The sequence below is a fragment of the Ambystoma mexicanum genome, chromosome 3q (assembly GCF_040938575.1).
Source record: "Ambystoma mexicanum isolate Mex_15411 chromosome 3q, UKY_AmexF1_1, whole genome shotgun sequence".
NCBI lineage: Eukaryota > Metazoa > Chordata > Amphibia > Caudata > Ambystomatidae > Ambystoma > Ambystoma mexicanum.
In genome coordinates, this window is record NC_090926.1 from 77,200,401 (window position 1) to 77,221,704 (window position 21,304).

The following is a 21,304-nucleotide window of genomic DNA, read 5'->3' on the forward strand; positions in this document are numbered from 1 at the left end:
TCTGGGGCCACCTCTGTAACTTTGGGGAAACATCTTTGAGTATATGGTGGTCTAGTGGACTGTGCTATTTCGTGCAGGCTTGATAACGAGCTTTGCTGTCCTGCACTGTGGGTTTCTGTTTTGGGCTGCCCCTCTGTGTCCATCAGTGTCTCTCTCTCTCATCCACCCCTCAACAGCAGTGATCGGGTCTCTGAGGCTCTGGAGCTTTCTTCATGCGGGTGGTAACTCTTGGGTTCTCTTGTCCTCTTTCTTCAATGGCCTCAAATTGGCGAGTATACGCATTCAAATGCAAGGCTGGAGACATGGTTTTACACGGATAAAGGTTGGCAAAAAAAGGGGCTGGGGGCAGGAACTGTGACACTCTTCTACCACCGTTCACCTCTGGGGTAGGACTGTCTCTGGATCCCTCCCTGGAAGGTCTTACCCCACCCAGCTGATGGGGAGGGTTCCAGATTATTGGCCTTGTCACAGTTATGTGCTTCTTTGGAAGGTGCCTCTGCTTTGTAGTGTCCTGTAACCTCCAGAGATAGTCTGTGAAAAAAGTGCTGATAAACCATGCTAAATTATTGAGCTTCAATCAGCAAACAATGTGCCTCCTAGCAGATTTATAGAGAAAGTGGGTTAACATTCAGCAGCATGTGTCATAAAAGGCACACACCACTTGAACATTTACACTGATTGTGCCGCACACAAGACTAAGGATGAGGAGGATTCAGCTGCACCTCGCGGCGTCATGGAATGAGGAGCGGGGCTCGCAATCCCAGATGATCAACGTTCCTCCATCTCTCCACCCGGACCTAACATGGTGGTCCAGGGACTGCAGGCCACCATCACCAGACTCCTCGCTTGTGGGTGGGGGAGCCACCCTGGACGATCTCTCGGTCCATGCCACCTGGACTCGACAGGAGCAGCAATACCACATCAATTGTTTGGAGCTGAACGCCATCTGGCTAGCGCTCAGAGCATTCCTACCACTTCTCAGGGGCAAGGGCGTCCTCACCCAGACAAACAACTCGACCAGCATGTACTACGTCAACAAACAGGGAGGCACCAGATCCCCTCCTCTGTGCACACTGGCGATCAGCATGTGGGAGTGGGCCCTGGAAAACTGCTTTTACCTCACGGCAGTCCATCTCCCGGGGGAATCCAACCTGGAAGCGGACCGGCTCAGCAGGCTGGGAGCAGACAATTAAGAGTGGCAGCTAAACAACCTCATCATTCAGGAGATCTTCAACAGGTGGGGTCACCCCCATGTGGATCTCTTTGCCACCTGGCACAACAAGAAGTGTCCCCAGTTTGCATCCTAGCAAGGTCAGGGCCCGGCTCTCTGGGTGACTCATTTCACCTCCAGTGGACCAGCAGGAAAGCCTACGACTTTCTGTCCACCCCCCTGACCCACAGGGTAATTTGCAAGATCAAGGAGTCTCCCCGCCTCCTTATCATTCTAATAGCTCCATGGTAGCTACTCAGCCTCTCGGAGGTGCCCCCGATTCACCTTCCGACGGGCCCAGCATATCTTCCGGCACAGCATGGGGGCAGAGTCATCCACCCTGCACCAGGGAATCTAGCCCTCACAGCGTGGTACCTGAGCAGGTAACACTTCGGCACCTTAGCCTCTCACAGGCCAATCTGGAGATCGTGCAGGGCACCAGGAGCAAAGCTACCAGGGCCCAGTACAAAACCAAATGGACCAGATTCTGGCACTGGGCAGACTCCAAGGGAATTGAGCCCTTGGCGTGCACTTTGGACGACGGGCTCTCCTTTTTGGCGCACCTCACTTATTGAGGCGTGCAGGTGGACACCTGCCGCACATACCTTGCAGCCATTGGGGCTTACAACAACTCGGAGATAGGCATTTTCTCCTCCTCCAACCCCATCGTTGAGAAACATCTGACGGGTCTTGCTAGGCTCTACCTGCCCGTTAAGAGGCCGCACCCGGTGTGGGACCTTAACATAATCTTGTGCGCACTTGTGCAAAAACCATTCGAGCCAATGGTGTCCATGGACATCAGGCTAGTCACCATCAAGACGGCCTTACTAGTGGGCCTTACCTCGGCTCGTAGAGTCAGCGAGATCCAGGCGCTGGTCGCCTCTGAGCCATATACCACCTTTTACAAGGACAAGGTAGTCATGCGGACGCACCCAGCATTTCTGCCCAAGGTTCCGTCTGCTTTCCACCTGAATGAGGAAATGGTCCTTCCCACGTTCTTTCCCAATCCCAAGGACAAAGCACAGAGAGTGCTGCACTGCCTGAATGTCGGGCGTGCCCTGAAATTCTACTTGGACAGGACCAAGGGCCTCAGCAAATCAGACGCCCACTTTGTCACTTTTGGAGGTTCGAGACCAGGCTATCCCGCCTCGAAGGCTTCCATAGCCCGCTGGATGGTCTTTGCCATCAAAGAAGCGTACGAGGGCCAGCACAAGCCGCTCCCGGCCAACATGCATGCCAAGGCAGTCAGGGCCAAGGCAACGGCCATCGCATTCCAGCTCACTGTCCCTTGGCAAGTTATATGCAGGGCGGCCACTTGGGCCTCCCCCTCGGCTTTCTGTAAGCATTTCTGTTTGGATGCCGACTCTAAAGCTGATGCGGCCTTCGGCCAGGCAGTTCTCAGGAACCTGTTTGCTTAAGGAGGGTCTCCTCTCCATCCTGGGGCTACAATCAGTTGTAATCGCCCATACAGTATGGAGGAAAGTGACTAAAGCACTCTTAGTCCACTCTGTACATCCCACCAACCTCCCCCCAATTATACTGGTGTCATTAGGCAACGTTAAATCTATTGTCGACGCGTCAATGAGGATGGAGGTGTGGTGCCGGAGGGCTGAGTCAGGGCAGCGCATGCTTCTGGGCCACACCCACGCGTGCCTCTAAATTTAAAGGGGAAGAAGGTTTTTTCTGGTTTTGTCTCCCGTCCATTGGAAGGGACGCCCATGCAGTATGGAAGAAAGGGGACTATGGACTAAGAGTACGTTACGGTGAGTATCTTATACTTTTTGGAGTATGGCATGGAAGATCTCATCTACTCAATGAATTTTTCGGATACATGGAAACAATAGACTCTAGGATCAAATTCAATGCCGAGATTGGTAACCCAGGCAATACACTACCTAGATGTACAAATCAACGTGCACGAGTGCAAGATGTCGATGACCTTGTTCACTAAGCCTACTGATAGGAATAACTTACTGCATAGATTGAGCTTTTACTCACAGAACCCATTGAAGAATCTACCATAGGGCCAAATGCTCAGAAATAAAAGAATAGCGAGCGATCCATCCGAATGTGACGCACAACTGTCTAAACTGTGTACGAAACTTTAAAATAGAGGATATCCAGAGACAGACCTGACTACACCAGCGTCCAAAACAAGTACCCAGACACGGGAGGACCTTTTGAAAAATAAGATGAAATAAGCACCACCCCCAATCGTGTTTGTTTCCAAATTTTCAAAATCAGCAAATTAAGCGATGCATTGCTAAACATTGGAATATTCCGACGAGCGACAAAAGGACTAAAGATTTGTTTTTTAATCTTCCCACTTTCGTCTACCAAAGAAGTAATAACCTGAGGGACCTACTCGTGAATACAATGACTGGTACAGGGCATCGGCCAAAGGTTAAAAAGCAATGTACCTTTCCATGCCTCAACTGTGGCAACTGCAATAATGTCCGAAAAGAAGCAGCAGTATTCCATCCTTGCACTGGAGAAACAATTCAGCTCAGATTACATGCCACCTGCCTTACAGAAAACGCAATATATTGCATAAGATGCCCATGTGGCAGTTATTATGTTGTGGAAACAGGAAGAAAGAAAGTGTACGAATGACGGAGCATAAGTCATCTATAAGGAACATGAACAGAATATCTGCAGTTACTAGACATTTAACGAGAAAGGACACTGCATCTCTCAATTCAAATTTCAAGTATGTATACTATTTTTGATGGTTTGTTTCATGTCTTGTAATTTTATGCTTCTTTTATCCTATGTATTCTTGTTGAAATGTAAAGCGCTTTGACGTAAAGCGCTATATAAACTTAATAAATGTAAGTATTGGAAACTCAACACCAAAGATCAAAGAAAAGACCTCAACAGACTTGGGGCGCAGAGAGAAGCCTACTGGATTCACCGTCTTGATGCCTTGAGCCCTAATGGAATGAAGATTGGGACCTCAATTGTTTTATGAGTTTCACCAACTTATATTAGCTTAATGTTATTAGAATATCCCAAGAAATCACCAAGATATTAAGTATATTCACTTATATAGTATTCCTACTTTTTATACATTTTTGTTTGTAATTTTTATTCTTTGATGTTCATGCTTCCTACTTTTCCTACATTGCATAGTCTTTTTTGAGTATTCACAGGCCCACTGAAGCAAAGTCCACATCTGAGCTGGCTTACTGTGTTTATTTCCTGACATCAATAGCGCTGATTGAATCTATATATGAGCATTCACAAACGATGCTCATCAAGGAGCCTGATAGTAAATAGTATTACTTTACTTCAGCATAAATGATCAAATCTGCCTGTAAAGACAATGGTGTACTGCTCCTACATTGAAAGGCATTCTCCACAACCAGTAAACTAAGGATCTCTACTGCAGTTAAAGTTCCCTTCTGTAATGGCCGACTGCGGATGCCTCACACACCGCGCCAGACATTGTCTATGTCTATCACTGTTAGGCAGAATTATATGCAGTACCCTTGAGGAACACCACACACAATTAAGACTACAAGTGACAGTACAAATTCAACTTTGGTACAAGCCTGTACTACACAGTAAAGTGGTAGCGATGGCTGAGCAGCCAGACTTATCTCAAGAGTAAGTGAGCAGTATCAATAGTTACACAAAGGACAGCAATTACTATGATTCAAACAAACACTGACTCAGGGTTTGAGTAAAAGAATATACATTTATATACACATCCGTTGTATATCATTTCACTAAAGTAAAGCAGTTGAAAAATCACACTCTTAATACACTACACCACACCCAATAGATTCTGGACAAGTAAGGCTCAAAATGAAGTGTGAGCAAAATGGCACGCCAGCAATTTAAAAGGGAGGGAAAGACAAAGTTAGGCAGAAATTGAGTAACGCCAACAAGGAAGTAAGCAGGGCAAACTAGAAAAAGGAACTACAGTGAGGAAATCCGATTCAAACAGGGCCTGGCCCAAAGTCAATGGATCAGTTTCTTTTGCTCAAGATCACACAGTTCAGGGTAGTTCACGGTTAAGTCTTTGCCCAGAGTTCCGGACGAAATTGGTCTGCAGAAAATTTAGTTTAAAGAATGGAGAAGGACAAGCCCTCGGATTGGCAAAAGGTTTCACGCACTTTCACCGCAGCTGGACGAAACGAACACCGGGATGTGAACAGTACCTTAAATGGAGAAGAAGGCTGTAGCTGAGGCGGACGTTCCTGGCAGGTCCTGCAGGCTCACGGTTCCTGAAGCGACTGTCGGACTGACACGAAGTAGGAAGACTGGAGGGTCCTGCACTGCCTAGGGAAGAAACCAGCAGCAGAGCAAAGTAACAAATAAAAGGTGTGCTCCTTAAAACGCAAGCAGGGTCCGTTTAACCTGGGTATCCGGTTCACTGTAGCTCTGTACAGCAAATTCGACCAGAGAAGGGAGGAGTTTGGGTGAACTGGTTGGTCCCACCAGCTCAAGGGGAGAAGATTCCTTGCAGATCTTCCCTGTCGTTGGAATATGAAGATTCGGACCTGCAGCAGGGCTTCACCGGGCGGTTCAGTCATTGTAGGGGTCCTCTTCTGTCCGCTTCTCTTCGGTTCTCTCGTTCCAGTAGCGACTCTGCCTTTCCATCCCCAGAGACCTGCTTTTTATGCAGTTTTCCCCCCATTCACACAGCCTGGCTGTCAATCACACAGCAGGGTGGCTGTCCCGCCGGGACAGTCACCACAGCCAATCGGATCCTGTGCAGGGTGTACTAAACCCCTCCCTCACATCCTGTCCCCCCAAGACATACAGGCGCCTAAGGAGGGCTTCTGTGTAGAAGCCCACGAAAGGTCGGCGAACAAAGGAACCAAACCTGGTTTGGCGCGCAGAGTAAACCATGAGAAAGACTTTTACAAAAAGAAATGGCGAATAAACCCAGCCAGAACCGTATGAAAACGTATATGGTCTAGCAGGTTTAAGTTCGAGGCTACCAAGATAGCCTAAAACAATACCAGGGTTATTTAAGATAACCGCAGTAGGAAAAATAGGGTAGTTACCACTGCCATCAGCCAAGTCTTGATGAAAAGGGAGCAAAACAATGCTCCAAGCGAAACTGAAAAAAAGAGATAAGTATTAACCCCTTTCAGAACTCTATTTAAGATAGTTTGTACCTGATCTGTGAGCATTAAAAGAGACTAATAACGTCAATGGCAACTTTACATGTTTATGGGAGACAGTAGTCAGTCCCAGAAAAATTGAGTCGGAGTTGGGGAGTCTAAAAGACAACCCTGTGTTACTGTACTGAGGGTGCTGTGTAACACAGAGTAAAAGGATAATGCCTATGGAATAGGTGGGCTCCACAGTCTATGAACACAAGAAAATGTTAAACACACACAGCAAAACACATGTAAGAGTGGGAAAAAGACTCGCACTCTTACCAGGTGAAAAAAATCAATCCTAGAAATCCAGCAAAGCTGCTGAGGGACTCAGTAGGTAAGGGAAATTAGCCATTCTGGAGAATTCTCCCTAACAATCACGGTTGCCACAGAAACACTATGTTGACAGAAGCACATGCACTTCTTTAAACTAACGGTGAACACGCACCTTCTGCACTTCTCGCACTGCACGGCACCTCTGTTTCCTCATGGATTAGGTAAGACACGATTAAATATCTCTCTTGGAACATACAGCAGCACTCTCACATTTATGACAGACACTTTTACAGCCATACTTGTTTTGCGCTTTGTTCAATTAGATTACGATTTTCGTCGGACTTTGGAATTTTCATAGTTGAAGACAATTTATTTTCGCTCTGGGTCAGTACTGCTGAGACAGCTCCTTTTCAACCTTTACTGATAATCATCTGCTACTTTTAACATCAAAGTGGTTACACAGATATGATAATATTTACCAACACATACTGGGGTCCCTCACGATTCTGACAAACTGGGTAGTCCTACTCGCACTGCAGGTGTCGTAACTTATATAATTATCACAGAGAACGTTATTTCACAAAGCTGTGCATATCATTTTGGGTAGATTAACACAATAGTTTTTTTTAGCATTACTCCAGCCCAAAATCACCATCAGACGCACCCACTTGGCCAGCGGGTTAAATGCTCACTTTTTGTGAAGCGCTTGGGTACTAACTATTAACTCATTGGATGATATATCAATTATAATCATTCTTACATACATGACGATATGCTCAATATGTTTTCTCTCTATATGTTGTCTTGTTGTCTTTTGTAGGTATGTCTTGTGGCCTAATCCGGTTTTACAAACAATATTGCATATTGATTCTTTATTATTAAATGTACATATACACAATCCTGTTCATGATCAAATGTATATCTTCTATGATTGAAACGCTACGATTGGTCATATGTGCTCTTTCTTTCTTTTTGATCTTTATACTTTAATCTTGGGATAAACATTGTACATCGGTATGGTTTAAACCGCACCGCACTGCACCTTGGCGGGGAATATATGGGGTTCATTTGACGCCATGATATGATGTGGCATTTATAATGCACCTGTACACACGTGTTTCTAGCCGCGACAAGACAAGGAGGGGGAAACTAGAGAGGACAAAATAATGATCATACTAGGCCTTATGTCATTCAGATCTCTCAAGTGCAGGGAAGAGGGAAGGGGAGAAGTGCCAGGGGGGAGGGGAAGTGCAATTAACTCACAAGTGCAGCCAGCGGGTTGCTCATAAGTGCAGAGAGAAGGGACTGTAGGGTTGCAGATACAGACCCTTAATGCTGGAGAGCCTGGAGGCAATGCAAGGGCAACTGGACATGCAGGATCCTGGGCCCGAGTTCAGAGGGTGACCAGTGCGCAGAGCAGTTCGGTGCATCATCAGGGAGAGGAAGAGAGAAAGCGGAAGCGAAACTGAAGGTCTTTAGTTGCTTCCGGAACCGGAGGTGGTTCGGCTCAAGATTGAGAGAGGCAGGGAGGCTGTTCCAGAGTGAGGCCCCAGCTGAGGAGATGGATCTGCCCCCAACTCTCTGCTTGGAGAAGCGTCTGACCCTCAGAGTTGGAGATGGATGAGCGGAGGGCTCTAAAAAGGAATATGTTTTGGAAGAGAAAGTTGGAGGTAGAGCGTTCCCAGGTGCCAGAAAGACTTGTGGACGATGCAGAGGGTCTTGAACTTGATCCTTGCAGCAACGCGAGCCAGTGAAGAGATTTCAGAGCTGGAGCAATACGATCCCTGGGCTTGAAGCTCGAAGACAAGTCTCGTAGTTCTGTTCTGGATAAGTTGTAAAGATCAAAGCGTAGAGGCAGGAAGATTTAGACAGAGGCTGTTGCAATAGTCCAGCCTAGAGAGGACCAGAGCTCTGGAGATAGTGAGCTTCTGGGGGAAGTGAGAAAAGGAAGAATACCTCTGAAGAATTGCAGCTGATAGTTTGACTTCTTAGAGATGTCAGAGATGTGAGTAGAGATGGAGAGGGTGGAGTCGAAGATGACACTAAGGTTGTTAGCCTCACAGGAAGGAGCAGAAGATGGCCCAGAGTGGGCGGCCAGCGAGAGAGAGAGAGGAAACAAGGGAGAGGGTGTCCCAGGTGGCATTAAGGCAGAGATCATTGGCGGCACACCATTCCTGAATTGCGGCCAGTCAGTCTCGTATGAAAGAAGAAGCATAGGTGGCTGAGGGGAGCCTGAAAGAGAGCCGAGTGTCATCTGCATAACATTGAAAATTGGAGCGGAAAGTAGCGATGCAGTGGGCAAGAGGTGCCAGGGAGATAGGTTAGACCTCTGGCGAACTCCACAAGTAGAGAGAGAGCGAGATAAAAGAGAGAAAAGACCCCAGTTGGACCTGACAGGGTCATCGGTGAGAAAGGTGGTAAACCAGGCCAGGTTGTCCCAGAGACGATTGAGTAGGATGGCATGGTTGACCGTGTCAAAAGCAGAGGATAGATCAAGGAGAATGAGGACAGAAGGGAGATTAGAGTCGAGATTGGAGAGCAAGTCTTCACAGGTGTTCAGGAGAGCAGTTTCCGTGCTTCTGGCAGCTCTGAAGCCAGGCTGGTGGTCATTGAGGCAACCAACAGATTAAGTATGTAGATTAAGCTGGGAGATGTCCAGCTTTACCAATAGTTTGCCCAGGAAAGGGGGGGTGGAAATAGGGTGATAGTTAGCCGGAGAGGAAGGATCGGCCAAGGGCATCTTTAGAAGGGGGTGCACAAGAGAGTGCTTAAAGGCATGGTCTAGTAAAATTTTTTATTGTCCCTACGGGTCGGCCATGTTTTTTTAAACCTAAGTGGCTCGATTTTAGAAAACTTTCCTATGGACCTTACCCGAGTTTTCGTCCATTAAACGCAAGCGAAAACAAGCACCAGGGAGCCGCCATTTTCTGATAATCCTATCTTTTCCCCGATCGCCCTGGCTGACCTGCTTTTGCGGCACTAAATCAATTCCCCCGCCCCTGAGCCTGACATTATCAAAACATTCATATTCCCCGCCTCTCCCCGTGACGTTACTGTGCTGCGTAGGCAAACGCGCCCAGTCGTCTTCTGCGCGACTCCACACAGAACCCAGAAACCAACACAGATCAACTCACAACACAGCGCGCCACAATTCGGAATATGAAACTGTACTTTAAAATGAAACAGCAACACGGTACATTTGGTAAAGTACATTTATTTGACATTAAATGTTTAGAGAATATTCAGCAATTGCCATATGAACTCCGGAAGCCATTTATTTTCTTTTATCTGTATCCGCAATAACTGTTCCGTTTCATCTTGAGTCACGCGCTGTTCCTTTATGGTACACAGGGTGTTCATTTTCGTAAAAAGAATCACTTTGGAAGCACGGTGAACCGCAAGGCTGTTCCATCAACTAGGCACTAGTCCAGCCTAAAGGTTGATATGTTGCTTCTAGCCACTAGTACAGTGTAAGGGCATGGGGGCCCTTGGCGATCGTCCCATAATATGGTGATCGTGCTCCAGTTGTTGACACAAAGCTGCAGGTGTCTGCTGAAGAATCCATCCGCCGGTGTCTCAAACAGATGGCAGTGGCAGAAAGAGATCAAATACCTGTTATGAAAACAAAAAAATGATAATTAGTCTCGCTAGCTGAACTTCATTAATATTACTCATTTTATTTATTACGGCCGATCAGAAACTATTTGCTTACAAGGATAGTTCAATGGAGTATGTTCGTCTCTAAAATGAATGCGAAAAGTAATGAGATAAATCGAGGCCAACACACAATGATAAACGACAGTTAGTCTACATGCGTGAGGAATGATATGATATATGATATGGCATTTGTAACGCGCCTATACTCAAGTGTTTCTAGGCGAGGCAGGTGGGGAACAAGGGCAGACAGACAATGATCCCACTAGGCCAGGTGTCTTTCTGATCGCGCATGGGGAAGGGCTGTACATGGTTAGTTGAATACAAATTAAATAATAGGGCCAGCTGGTGGCAAGTGCAAGGTAAATGCCGGGAGAAGGGGCTGAAGGATACAGAGACAGTCCCGTAGTGCAGGGAAAAGTGGCTGGGCCAAGGACCGAGATCGGTGAGACCAGTGGACCTGCATGCCCATGTGCCCACTACGAACAGTTTTACTTGCTTTTCCTAGCTCTTCATTCATTCATTTATTCATGCATCCATTCATTAAATCTTCATCCCGGTATAAAAGCGTGTAAAGATTTACTTACATTATATTTGAAATTTCCATTGTGTCTCTTCGTAATGCAGTCTGTAAAACGGACCGTGCTCTTGACAATGATTTTTCGTATACTGACCTAAAACTGAAACTCAGTCTAGTTTCTGAATTTTCTGCCTTATCGTCTCTTACGTTATTGCGCACTCCCTTCAAATGTAGTTCTTTCGGCATGGTCCCTGTCTCAAGGTCAAAAAACAATAGACCCTTATACTTCCAGTGCGACTTGTGGGCCTCATCTGGGCGCTGTCCTTCCCATTCTTTATTTGCAACATCAAGTAGTATAGGCATCTGTGAGAACTTGAAGTTTAGAATCCGTCTATGTAGTGCGCCTCAATGTGCAAATGCGAACTGGCTTCTCTCCCAAATGCCACGGCCCGCTTGGCTGGCGCGTTCTAAGTGCCCCAATTTTGTCCCCGTTGTCTGCAAGCTTTGCAGCCCAAATTGAGACATTTAATTTTTGGTGGAAGGTCAGGGAAAGTATAAAGTACCACAGGAGTTGAGTTAAAAGTGATATTTATTGTTTGTTTGTTTTATTATTTGCAATACGCAAGCCTCCCCTCCGTTAACAGTGCGCAGCATTTACATTTACATGAGATGAGACATGAGAAAAATATATACATACACATATGTGAGGTGAATAGAGAGAATTCAAAGATGACACCCAGCTTGTTCACCACCCATGATGGTGAAGGTAGGGGTTAGGTTTACAGGTACACTGTACAATAACATTTATTTACAAAAAGACAATCGTATTGCAATTATTTAAACCGGGATTTGTACTTCACAACCAGCTGTGCTTCGGGTGGGCATGGCACAGTCGCAATGTTCGGTGGCAATGGATCACTGCTCTGCACAGAAACGTCCAAAATTCCATATCTGTGCTTCTCTAAAACAGCAACAATAAGGCCTTTCACAAAGTCGAACTGCATTTCATCATAGACTGGTTTCATCACCCATTGCTTACTTCGTATTGAAAACACCTTAGTGTAGCGAGGCATCCTTACTTTACCCCTAGTTCTAGATTGTTCACGTCCGTCATTGCTGTTATGGGCCAAGACCGCTAGTAGAGTGCGATGTTTCATGCCCCGAAAGCTAAAATGCAAGCGCTTTGGCCTGTACTTTAGGCACATATTGTGGAACACCTCCGAATCTCCTGTGTGACAGAATTCTGTCAGTCCTCTCAAATCTCTTGATAGAGTTTTGTCGAAAACAATCTTCTCAATGGCTTTGTGTGTCGGTGAAGATGGAATCAACCACTTCTTCCGTGCCTCCTCTGGGGACAAAGGGCCATGTTCACATTGGTGGAAATGTTCATTTGCTGTCCAGCGGTGAACGTTGGTACAGTGGTGCATCAGTGACCGCCATTTTTCAAGTAGTATTTCCACTGACCCCTCACAAGTTTTTGAGCTCCACCAAAGATGGTTGGTGATAGAATGTGACCACTGCAAAATACTTTCAAAACCTTTTTTTTCCCTGCAGCCGAGATTTTCTTATTGATTGATTTAGCAAGATGCCATACGTCAAATTGATGTTTAATATGTGGGAACTGCTCTCTCATTGTCTTGGCAATTGAAACGTGTCTATCCGTGGCTATGAGGTCGATGTGCATTCCCCTCGATTGTAGATATTCCACTGATTTTATAAAACCTAGTTTCTCCATGGCCACTGAGGATGTACATTGTGTTACCTGCACGACCACCAAACTCACAATTTTCTTACTATCCATGTCCTGAAAGTGGTAGGTGCAGTACTTGGCAGAAAATCCAGGGCTGTCGCACTGTCCATCGCCGGCTAGCCTGAATCGTTTGCCTTCGAATGTACTTGCTAGAGACAATTGTTCAATTTTCCAAGCATCACTAATGGCCGGAAACAGATAATCGCGTTGGTATATGTAGTACAGCGCTTTAGAAATGAAATGGAGTCCCACAAACTGAAAGAAAGCCTCTAACTTTCTAAAACTGGAGCCACTAAAAAGTGATGCAGCTGCACACAGTAGATTGCCTGCTGGCAGTTTCCCCAGCATCGGTTGTGCAGACCATGAGAACCTATGATTTAATCTACAGGCGGCATTTATTTTGACGTTACTGCCTTTTTATTTGACGAGTCACATTTATCAATGGCTTCCCACATACTTTCCTTCTAATGGAATGCACACATTTCAGCATACTTATAATTTCCATCAAACAACTGTCGAATTCAATGTATTTGCTCTCTTTCATTAGACTGTCATCCTGCGTCAACGTTGTTTCGGCCTTTGACGTTGTGGAGATTTCAACACATTGGAAAGTAATATCGCTGATATCAAGTTCTGATGCGTCTATGGATGCTGCGGCTGGTTCATTCTCTGTCATTTCAACATCTATTACTTCAACATTGATGGGAGAACACAACAATGTCGACAGGTTTTTTGGTGGCAAATTTTTGGCGGGTGTAGATTGTGTAAATTGATCTGCAACTACTTCAGAGCTATCTTCAATACATTCAATAACATCTTCTTGTGGTGGTGCGGTCGCACTGTAGCTATGGTCCAATGCAACTTTTCTGTAGTCTCCAAACACAGTTAATTCATGTTCTGGCCATTGGACATGAGCATCTCGAGCCTGAACACGCCTCGCCTCAATTAATAGTTCCTCCATAGTGTACACGGTCTGGCAAGCCACATCTCTCATTCGCTTCACTGTCTATGTATAGTTCTGACACCCACGGGTAACTGGAGGAGAGAAAAGGGATGTTCAGTTTAAACACAAGATGGAGTGTAGTAGAATTGACTGGAAAAAAACATAAAATAGTCCCCAGCACAAACATTTTTTTAAAGTTATGAACTGTTTGTAACTACCCTTTTTTTGTTTTTTTTTCTTTGCAACTTTTTTGACTCTACCTTCAACATCTGCACGCTGTAGCTCCGATTCGTTTCTGCATGTCCTCCCTTCCTCTTGCGCTGCAACGACTATATTTTCTGTATCCGCATAGACAGCACGGAATGAGGATCCATTGTCTCCCTGAAACATAGTACTTTCATTACTATGTATCAAAATATTGTTAGCATAAAACACACGTGAGGACGAACACACAGGTACATCTCAATAGCCAAACACGATTTAAACATTGTGTGCAACAATCAAACGACAAGTATTCGACCTGTGATGATCTATTTCGATGGAACTGTCAGTATCCATACCTCTGGCTCTGCATGGTCTGCCATGAATGGTTGTATTGGAGAGGAGGCATCCGCATCTCCCTGAAACACAGTACTTGCATTAGTATGCTTTTCAATATTGGAAACACAACACACACTTGGGGTCGACGGCACAGGTACATATGAAGAGATAACCACAAATGATGCATTGTCCAAAAGAATCAAGGAAAATCCAAATATGATCACATTTCATCGACTTATTTCAACGATTCCTTTACATCTGCATCATCTAAATGAGATGTTGTGATTGTGGTGGAAGCTCTGTCGTCTCCCTGAAACACAGCACTTGCGTTAATAGGGAAGAAAGTATAGCAAATGGAATCACGTTATATGATCACGCATGATGGAGCTGTCATTATCCATACCTCGTGCTGCTGAAGAATATCTATGGATGTTGCAAATGTAGTGCGCACTTCCGAAAGCTGTTGCGCTGATTCGTATACGCATGATCCCGCTTCCACTTCCCCTGGAATTACTTGAATGTCAGGCTCTGCGTCAAGTGCAGGGGTTGACGCTCCATCAACTGCCTGAAACATAGTACTTGCATTAGTGAGGATTACAATAGTGAAAACATAACACACACCTGGGGTCGACAGCACAGGTACATATCAACGGCTAACCACGAATGAAACATTGTTTAGAACAATCAAACGACAAGAATTCCAGCTCTGATGATGACGCTCGATGGAGCTGTCAGTATCCATACCTCCTGCTGTTGAAGAACATCTAGAAATGTTGTAGATGTGGCGGACGCTTCAGCATCTCCCTGAAAGACACTACTTGCATTAGTATGGATAACACTAATTATAACTGAAAACAAACACCAGTGGACGATAACTAAGGTGTATATCAATTGGAAAGCACAAACCAAACATTCGGAAAAATGATTACACGATAAAATAAAAATATTACTTGACATGCATAAAACAGGTCTGTAGCGGATTAGCCTAGTAAGATTACCTGATATGCGTTAGAAGTGGTTGATAACTGCGACCACGTCAAGGATGTAGAATGTTCTTGCTTCAGATTCAAGGGATAGTCAAGAAGTTGTAAAGGTAAATTAATGATTGATAATGAAATGCCAATATTAAAAATAGCCATGTAAGGCGACAGACTACTTGTAAAATGCTCAATACAGCACAGTTCCCTGTTCCCATATATATACATTGCGTTTGTGGGTTATGAAATCGAAAAAGAATATATTGGTAAATGTCATTATTCAAAAAACGATACAATCATATCAATATCGAAATTATTACAAGGGATAGAACACCTACAATATCAATTAATCTGTTCGGATACCTACACACTACCCCAAGGCCTAAAGCTAAATCCGGACACTTGACTCACCGGTGGCGGAATGTGGACGAATAGAGTGGGAATAGCGTTTTCGAGCAATTTCCGTGTCGTTCGCCGTTTATTCTTCTTTGTTACCCAAGATGTTGTGTACATGTCCAAGGAAAAGTGCCGGCTGCAGATGCGGTATCGATCACCCCTCTTGTCCTGTAAGACTTGTTGGACTCTACTTTCCAGCTCATCCAGTGGATATCCGCAATGTCTGACCCATTCTCTTATTCGATCAACAGTTTTCGGGAATACATGCATTGTAGTGCCTTCAGATTTAGCATGGGTCTTCGAAGGGCAACCGCTAATCGAACAGGCAGGCATTGTTGATAAATCTGAAAAGTAAATATCAACATTATTATACAATCTTCAAGAATAAAGATTTGATACAAAAGTAAATGAATCATACAATGATCAATGCAAGGTTTGTTTTGGTCGCAGGAACTATACCAGTTCATTATGTGCGGCTTAGTATTTGCATAAATTGCAGAAATGTATAAATGATGTGACTAAAAACTGAACATGTGACTCATCCCTTGGATGTTCTGTATTGCACGAGACGGAAACATGCTTACATCATAGACTGGACCCCCGAAGGATGCAATTCGATGACAATTGACACAGATGAAAATAAATAGATCTATTGATAGCATAGCAATGGAAATTCAAGTCAATAGCAATGAGACCAATGAACATAGCACTATTGGGTACTCTACTCGCAAATAGATAGAAATCTAAAAATCTGCGAAATATGACCAGGATACATGGCCTTACCTTGACCAACAAACAGTTGGATTCAGTAAGCAGAGCAGTATGTTGCGGGAGAATAGGTGGATGGCCACAGGTAGCGCACTGATGGGTATGCTCGAAGCGGTCACAGAAGTTCACGGATAGCACGACGACGAGCAGATTAGCATAGATCTCAGTGGTTCCCAGGTAGCACGTTCAGGAGTTGACTTGCAAAGCACAAAGATGTTCTCATGAGACATATCGAGTGGTTTTTAAAGTATTAGAAACTGGGGTGTGTTTGTGAATGAATGACGTATGTATGTCGTGGTATTAGGGGGGGCGGCCTGCTTGAAGGGGAGGCCTGCATGGAGACACGGGGTCTGAGGAGGCCATGTGACCGATGGCCCCTTGGCGTGGGACACCTTTTGAAGTGTACATGTAGTTTGGCACCTTGGCCTTTCTCGCCCCTGACAGCCCCCCATGCCAGCGCTCATCCACTGGCGCGAACCGCCTTTGATACAGGGGGGTGGGATGGATGGCCCTGGGACGTGCAGATAAGGCACAGGAAGACTGCTGAATGGAGACACACTTATGTGGATTGCAGGGGGGCGGCCTGCTTCAAGAGGAGGCCTTGCTGGAGACACGGGGTCTGAGGAGGCCATGTGACCGATGGCCCCTTGGATTGGGACATCTTTTGAAGTGTACATGTAGTTTGGCACCTTGGCCTTTCGTGCCCCTGACAGCCCCCCATGCCAGCGCTCATCCACTGGCGCGAACCTCTTTTATATCAATATATAGTATATCGCCTTTATATCAATGATAGTATATCGTTACTTATTAATAACAAATGCCACATACCGGAGATTCTTGTGAGCACAGACCCACACTTCAACCGGTGTATTATGGTGGTCAAGACCCTAAGGCCAGTATAATCCAATGGTAATTGTTAGTATAGATATATGTGTGACTTTTATAGAGACATAACCTACTGAAAGACTTTGAACAAGTGTTATTTAGTGCATGCATTATCGAGAATATGTTATGTTAGCTTAGATAGATAGTGACCACCCTGCTTCACAGCGACCAGACCTTCAACCATTCGGAGCACAGATGTCTGACGTCCATCCTTGAATGGAGACACACTTGATTCATTTAAAAAATCAAAACAAACGTTGTTAAAATATGTGGTGTTTTATTTTGTATCTTATTTTCATGACACAAAAATACAAGACTTTAAAGATTATACAGGTCAGGTTGCAGCACAGCGAGAGAAAATCCCCTGTACTGACCGCTGTCACTTGGGAACGTTTCTCTAATGGCACGAACGGCACAGGCGGGTATCACTCTTCGAATGCGGTGTCCAAGCCTCCCGTGGAGCCACCATGTAAAGGAACGATAGGCCACCAGCCTGTACCACCTGTGAAAAGGAATGAAACAAACTGTTTTTAAATAACCAAGATAAGTTTAATAAACGTTTGTTGTCAATGACAATTCTTGTAACTAATGGCATTCTGCACGGACAAATGCTATCTAGACAATGCACACTATTGAACGACTTACATGTGTTACAATGATATGTAGATGTAATTTTGGATATAGTAGAAGAACATGAAATAGGAGTGGCATGACAAGCAGAGTATACTTACTCGGTACTCGGATTACGAGGACGAACAGTTGCGCGAAGTTCGTGCATAAGCACCATCATTATTCTCAACACGGCCCGTGTGAGGCAGGCTGCCCTGAAGTCTGGCAGCTCGGTGATGCATTGCGGTCGTGGCTCGCCTTCCGAAATGTAGGCCAGGCATCCCGAGTTTTCTCGGCAGCAGCAGTTCTCGTCCTCAGTTGGCATTAGCTCGCACCGATTGCATGTGCACCAGATGGAGACGTCGTCCATTCGACTAGGCCCAGGCTCTTCATCTGTTGATTCGTCCTGCCAACTGCCGTCCGAATCCCTATCGTTTTCGCGTGCTTCCCTTTCCAGTAGTTCCTCCTCGGTATACTCAGGCTTGTACATGTAAGGCATTATTGTAGCCATTGTGTGTTAAACATACTAAAATAATTTATAGCGGTGGTACTCGTATCTGTTCGAACGGGCTACAAGCGGCGAAGGTAGCTGACGTGAACACTGAAACGAGTCACAGAATACTCAAAGTAACACAGAGAGAGGAATGGAATCGAAAATCTGCTGCTGTGTGTTGTGAAACGGTCTGTTTATACTTATTGAGGAAAGAGGCGTCCTGCCATTTCCATGCCGACACGTCATTAGCTGAAGCGCTGCGAATGTTGACACGAGACGTGCTTTGGCGTTGGGAAATGGGCAGTACGAGTCTGCTGATGACATGACAGGGGCAGGGGAATCGATTTAGTGCCGCAAAAGCAGGTCAGCCAGGGCGATCGGGGAAAAGATAGGATTATCAGAAAATGGCGGCTCCCTGGTGCTTGTTTTCGCGTGCGTTTAATGGACGAAAAACTCGGGTAAGGTCCATAGGAAAGTTTTCTAAAATCGAGCCACTTAGGCTTAAAAAAACATGGCCGACCCGTAGAGACAATAAAAATGTTTACTAGTCCATGCCTTTAAGGGGAGGGGAAAGTTCCCGTGACAAAGGAGTGATTGCAGAAATCGGCCAAGGCTGTCGATGTGATCCTTGATAGTTCTGGATGAGCAGGGGAGAACCTCCTTTGAGACTTTCATAGATCAGATGTGTCTAGAAACATTGTCAGGGGTGAACAGGGGAAAGAAGGAGGAGAGACGGCCTCAGACGGGCCAGGAGTGGTAGTGGAGGAGGTGGAGGAAGAGAGGGTGGACAGGATGCCCTGAGTTTTAGTAGTGAAATGAGAGCCAAAGGCTGTGCAGAGGGCCTGGGAGGGAACAGGATAGTTGGAGACTGCAGCAGCATTGCCCAGCTCCTTGCAGATTTTGAAAAGTTTGGCAGAGTTGTTCGATCCTGCCGAGATGCAGGCTTGGATGTAGGCTCTCTTCTTAGAGAGGACAGAGAGTCTGAAGTGCCTTTGGAGCGGGCGGTAGACCAGTTTGTCAGGGAGTGCACCCGCAGTCCTCCACTTCCTCTCTGCCACCTTACACTTGCGTTTAAGGGCGGTGAGGTCGGAATTGTACCAATAGTTGCAGTTGGATTTGGGCTTCAAGCGGATCCTCATGACAGGGGGCAAGGACATCCAGAATGTTAGAGATAGAGAGATGAAGGTCAGAGAGGGCTGTTTCAGGCTGTGAGCCATCCAAAGGTGCAGGTGGAGGAGAGAAAGTAGCGCCAAAAGCCTCAACTGACGCACGCTTCAGGTAGGTGGCAGTGCTTGAGTTGGCTTGACCTGCGGGGAAGAGAAGGAGAGGTGGGAAGAAAGGAGAAAGTGATCACTCCGAGAGAGGAGTGGTGAGAGAGTTGGAGAAGGGAAGGTCTGAGGAGATCAGAACATCCAGGATGTGCCCTGCAGAGTGAGTCGGGCCAGAGGGAAGAATGGAAAGAGAGAGAGAGAATTGCAGAGGTTGCGAAAGAGTCCTGAAGAAGGGCTGGTAGCATCCAGGTGGATGTTCAAGTCTCTGAGGAGGATAAGTTTGGAGGTAGAGGCAAGGAGTGAGGAGGAGAGGTCAGCCCACTCAGAGAGAAAGAGGGAGACCTGGCCAGGCAGCCTGTTGATAGTGCCCACATTGAGGGAGAGATGGAGAGTCTGCAGACCAGGCATTCAAAAGACGAGTAGTGCTGCATTAGAATGGTATAAGCAGGGATCCACTCTGGGAAAATCATGGCTACACCCCCACTGAGACAGTTGGTTCTGGGTTCGGAGAGGATCTTGTAGCCATCGGGAAGGAGAGTGTTGAAACAACGAGTTGGCCGTGAACCAAGTCCCGGTGAGACAGAGTACAGCCAAATCAAAATCTACCAGGAGATAGCAGATGTCAGAGGAGTGTTTGACAGCTGACAGAGTTGAGAGTAGCAATGTGGGGCAGGTTGCCACATTTGAAGGACTTCCAGGGAGGGGTATAGGGCAGAGGTACTCCCTGTGGAAGTGTTGGAGGTGCCCGAGGATGGGCAGAGGAGGAAGAAAGGGAAGGCAGGGTAGTCGGAGGGGAGAAGAGAGTGCCAAAGGGGTGGCAGAGGAGGGAGGCAACAGGGTGGCCAGAGAAACATCAGGAGGTGCCGAAGAGGTGACCGAGGAAGGAGGCGGCAGAGGAGCCAGAGAGGGGTAGAAATTAATAGCAGGATAGGAAAGGAAGTTGATAAGGTGCGTGATGCGTCTAGCAAAGAGGAAGAGATTGGCCTTAGGGCCCTGGACCAAAACGGTTCCATTTAAGTAGACTTTATTGATGGTCTTAGAGGAGTTGAAGGGGGCCAGGAGGGCCTCCCACCGGGTGTTATGTTAACAGTACTTGGATCGCGCACATACACCCTAAGGCATCTTGGTACTGGTAGCGTGCAAGGACGTCTAAATAAAAGAGCTACATTTTTTTAATAGTCGTTTTTAATAGCCGTCGAAACGAGAGGTGATCAGCAGTGCCACGTAGTACAAGAGGGAGGACATTCCAAGCTTTCGCAGCGGCCACTGAAAAGGCACATCCTCCTGGGAAAAGCTACCAGGAGAGCTGAGTGGGAGCGCAAGGATCGAGTAGGCACATAGCGCAGAAATGTAGTTTGAATGGGTACCACCATTAATGGGAGAAGAGGAAAAAGGAGAGAGAACAGAGACCATATTAGGGCTCTATAGGCCTGGAGAGGGAATGACATAGAATATGTCGGTGAGGGTCTGTCTGGAGGAAGCACTGGTATAGTTATCAGCAATAGGGAGGCCTGGGTTGGAGACCAGGATGCCCCTTTTGAACTTCTACCTGCCAGACTTAGTGAGAGGGATAGGATAGTCGATAGAAAAGCAGTTAGAAAAGATAGGTGAGACAGAGAGCACCATAGGGGAATGCTATTGGTTTTATATATGTACATTTATGAACACTGTTAGATGTATACATACGTGTGATAATAGTGTGTTGATCAAACAGTATAAAAATGCCCTGATGGACTAATGACAGTCCGAAAAGCATTGGCTGCTATTTGCATCTGCAAGTAATTTATTTGATTAAAATTCATAAATATTTTGAACACGTTTATTTTGGGTACATCCATCTAGACACAAAAAGACTCAGATAAGTTTACTACCAATGTTATGTATTGAATGAAATG

At 45.8% G+C, this 21,304-nt stretch overlaps 1 protein-coding gene across 3 annotated transcripts in view; it reads left to right on the forward strand.

Annotated features, from left to right (window-relative positions):
• The window catches only part of VDR (vitamin D receptor), a 621,180-nt gene that overhangs the window by 497,175 nt on the left and 102,701 nt on the right, over positions 1-21,304 (forward strand). The window lies entirely within an intron of this gene.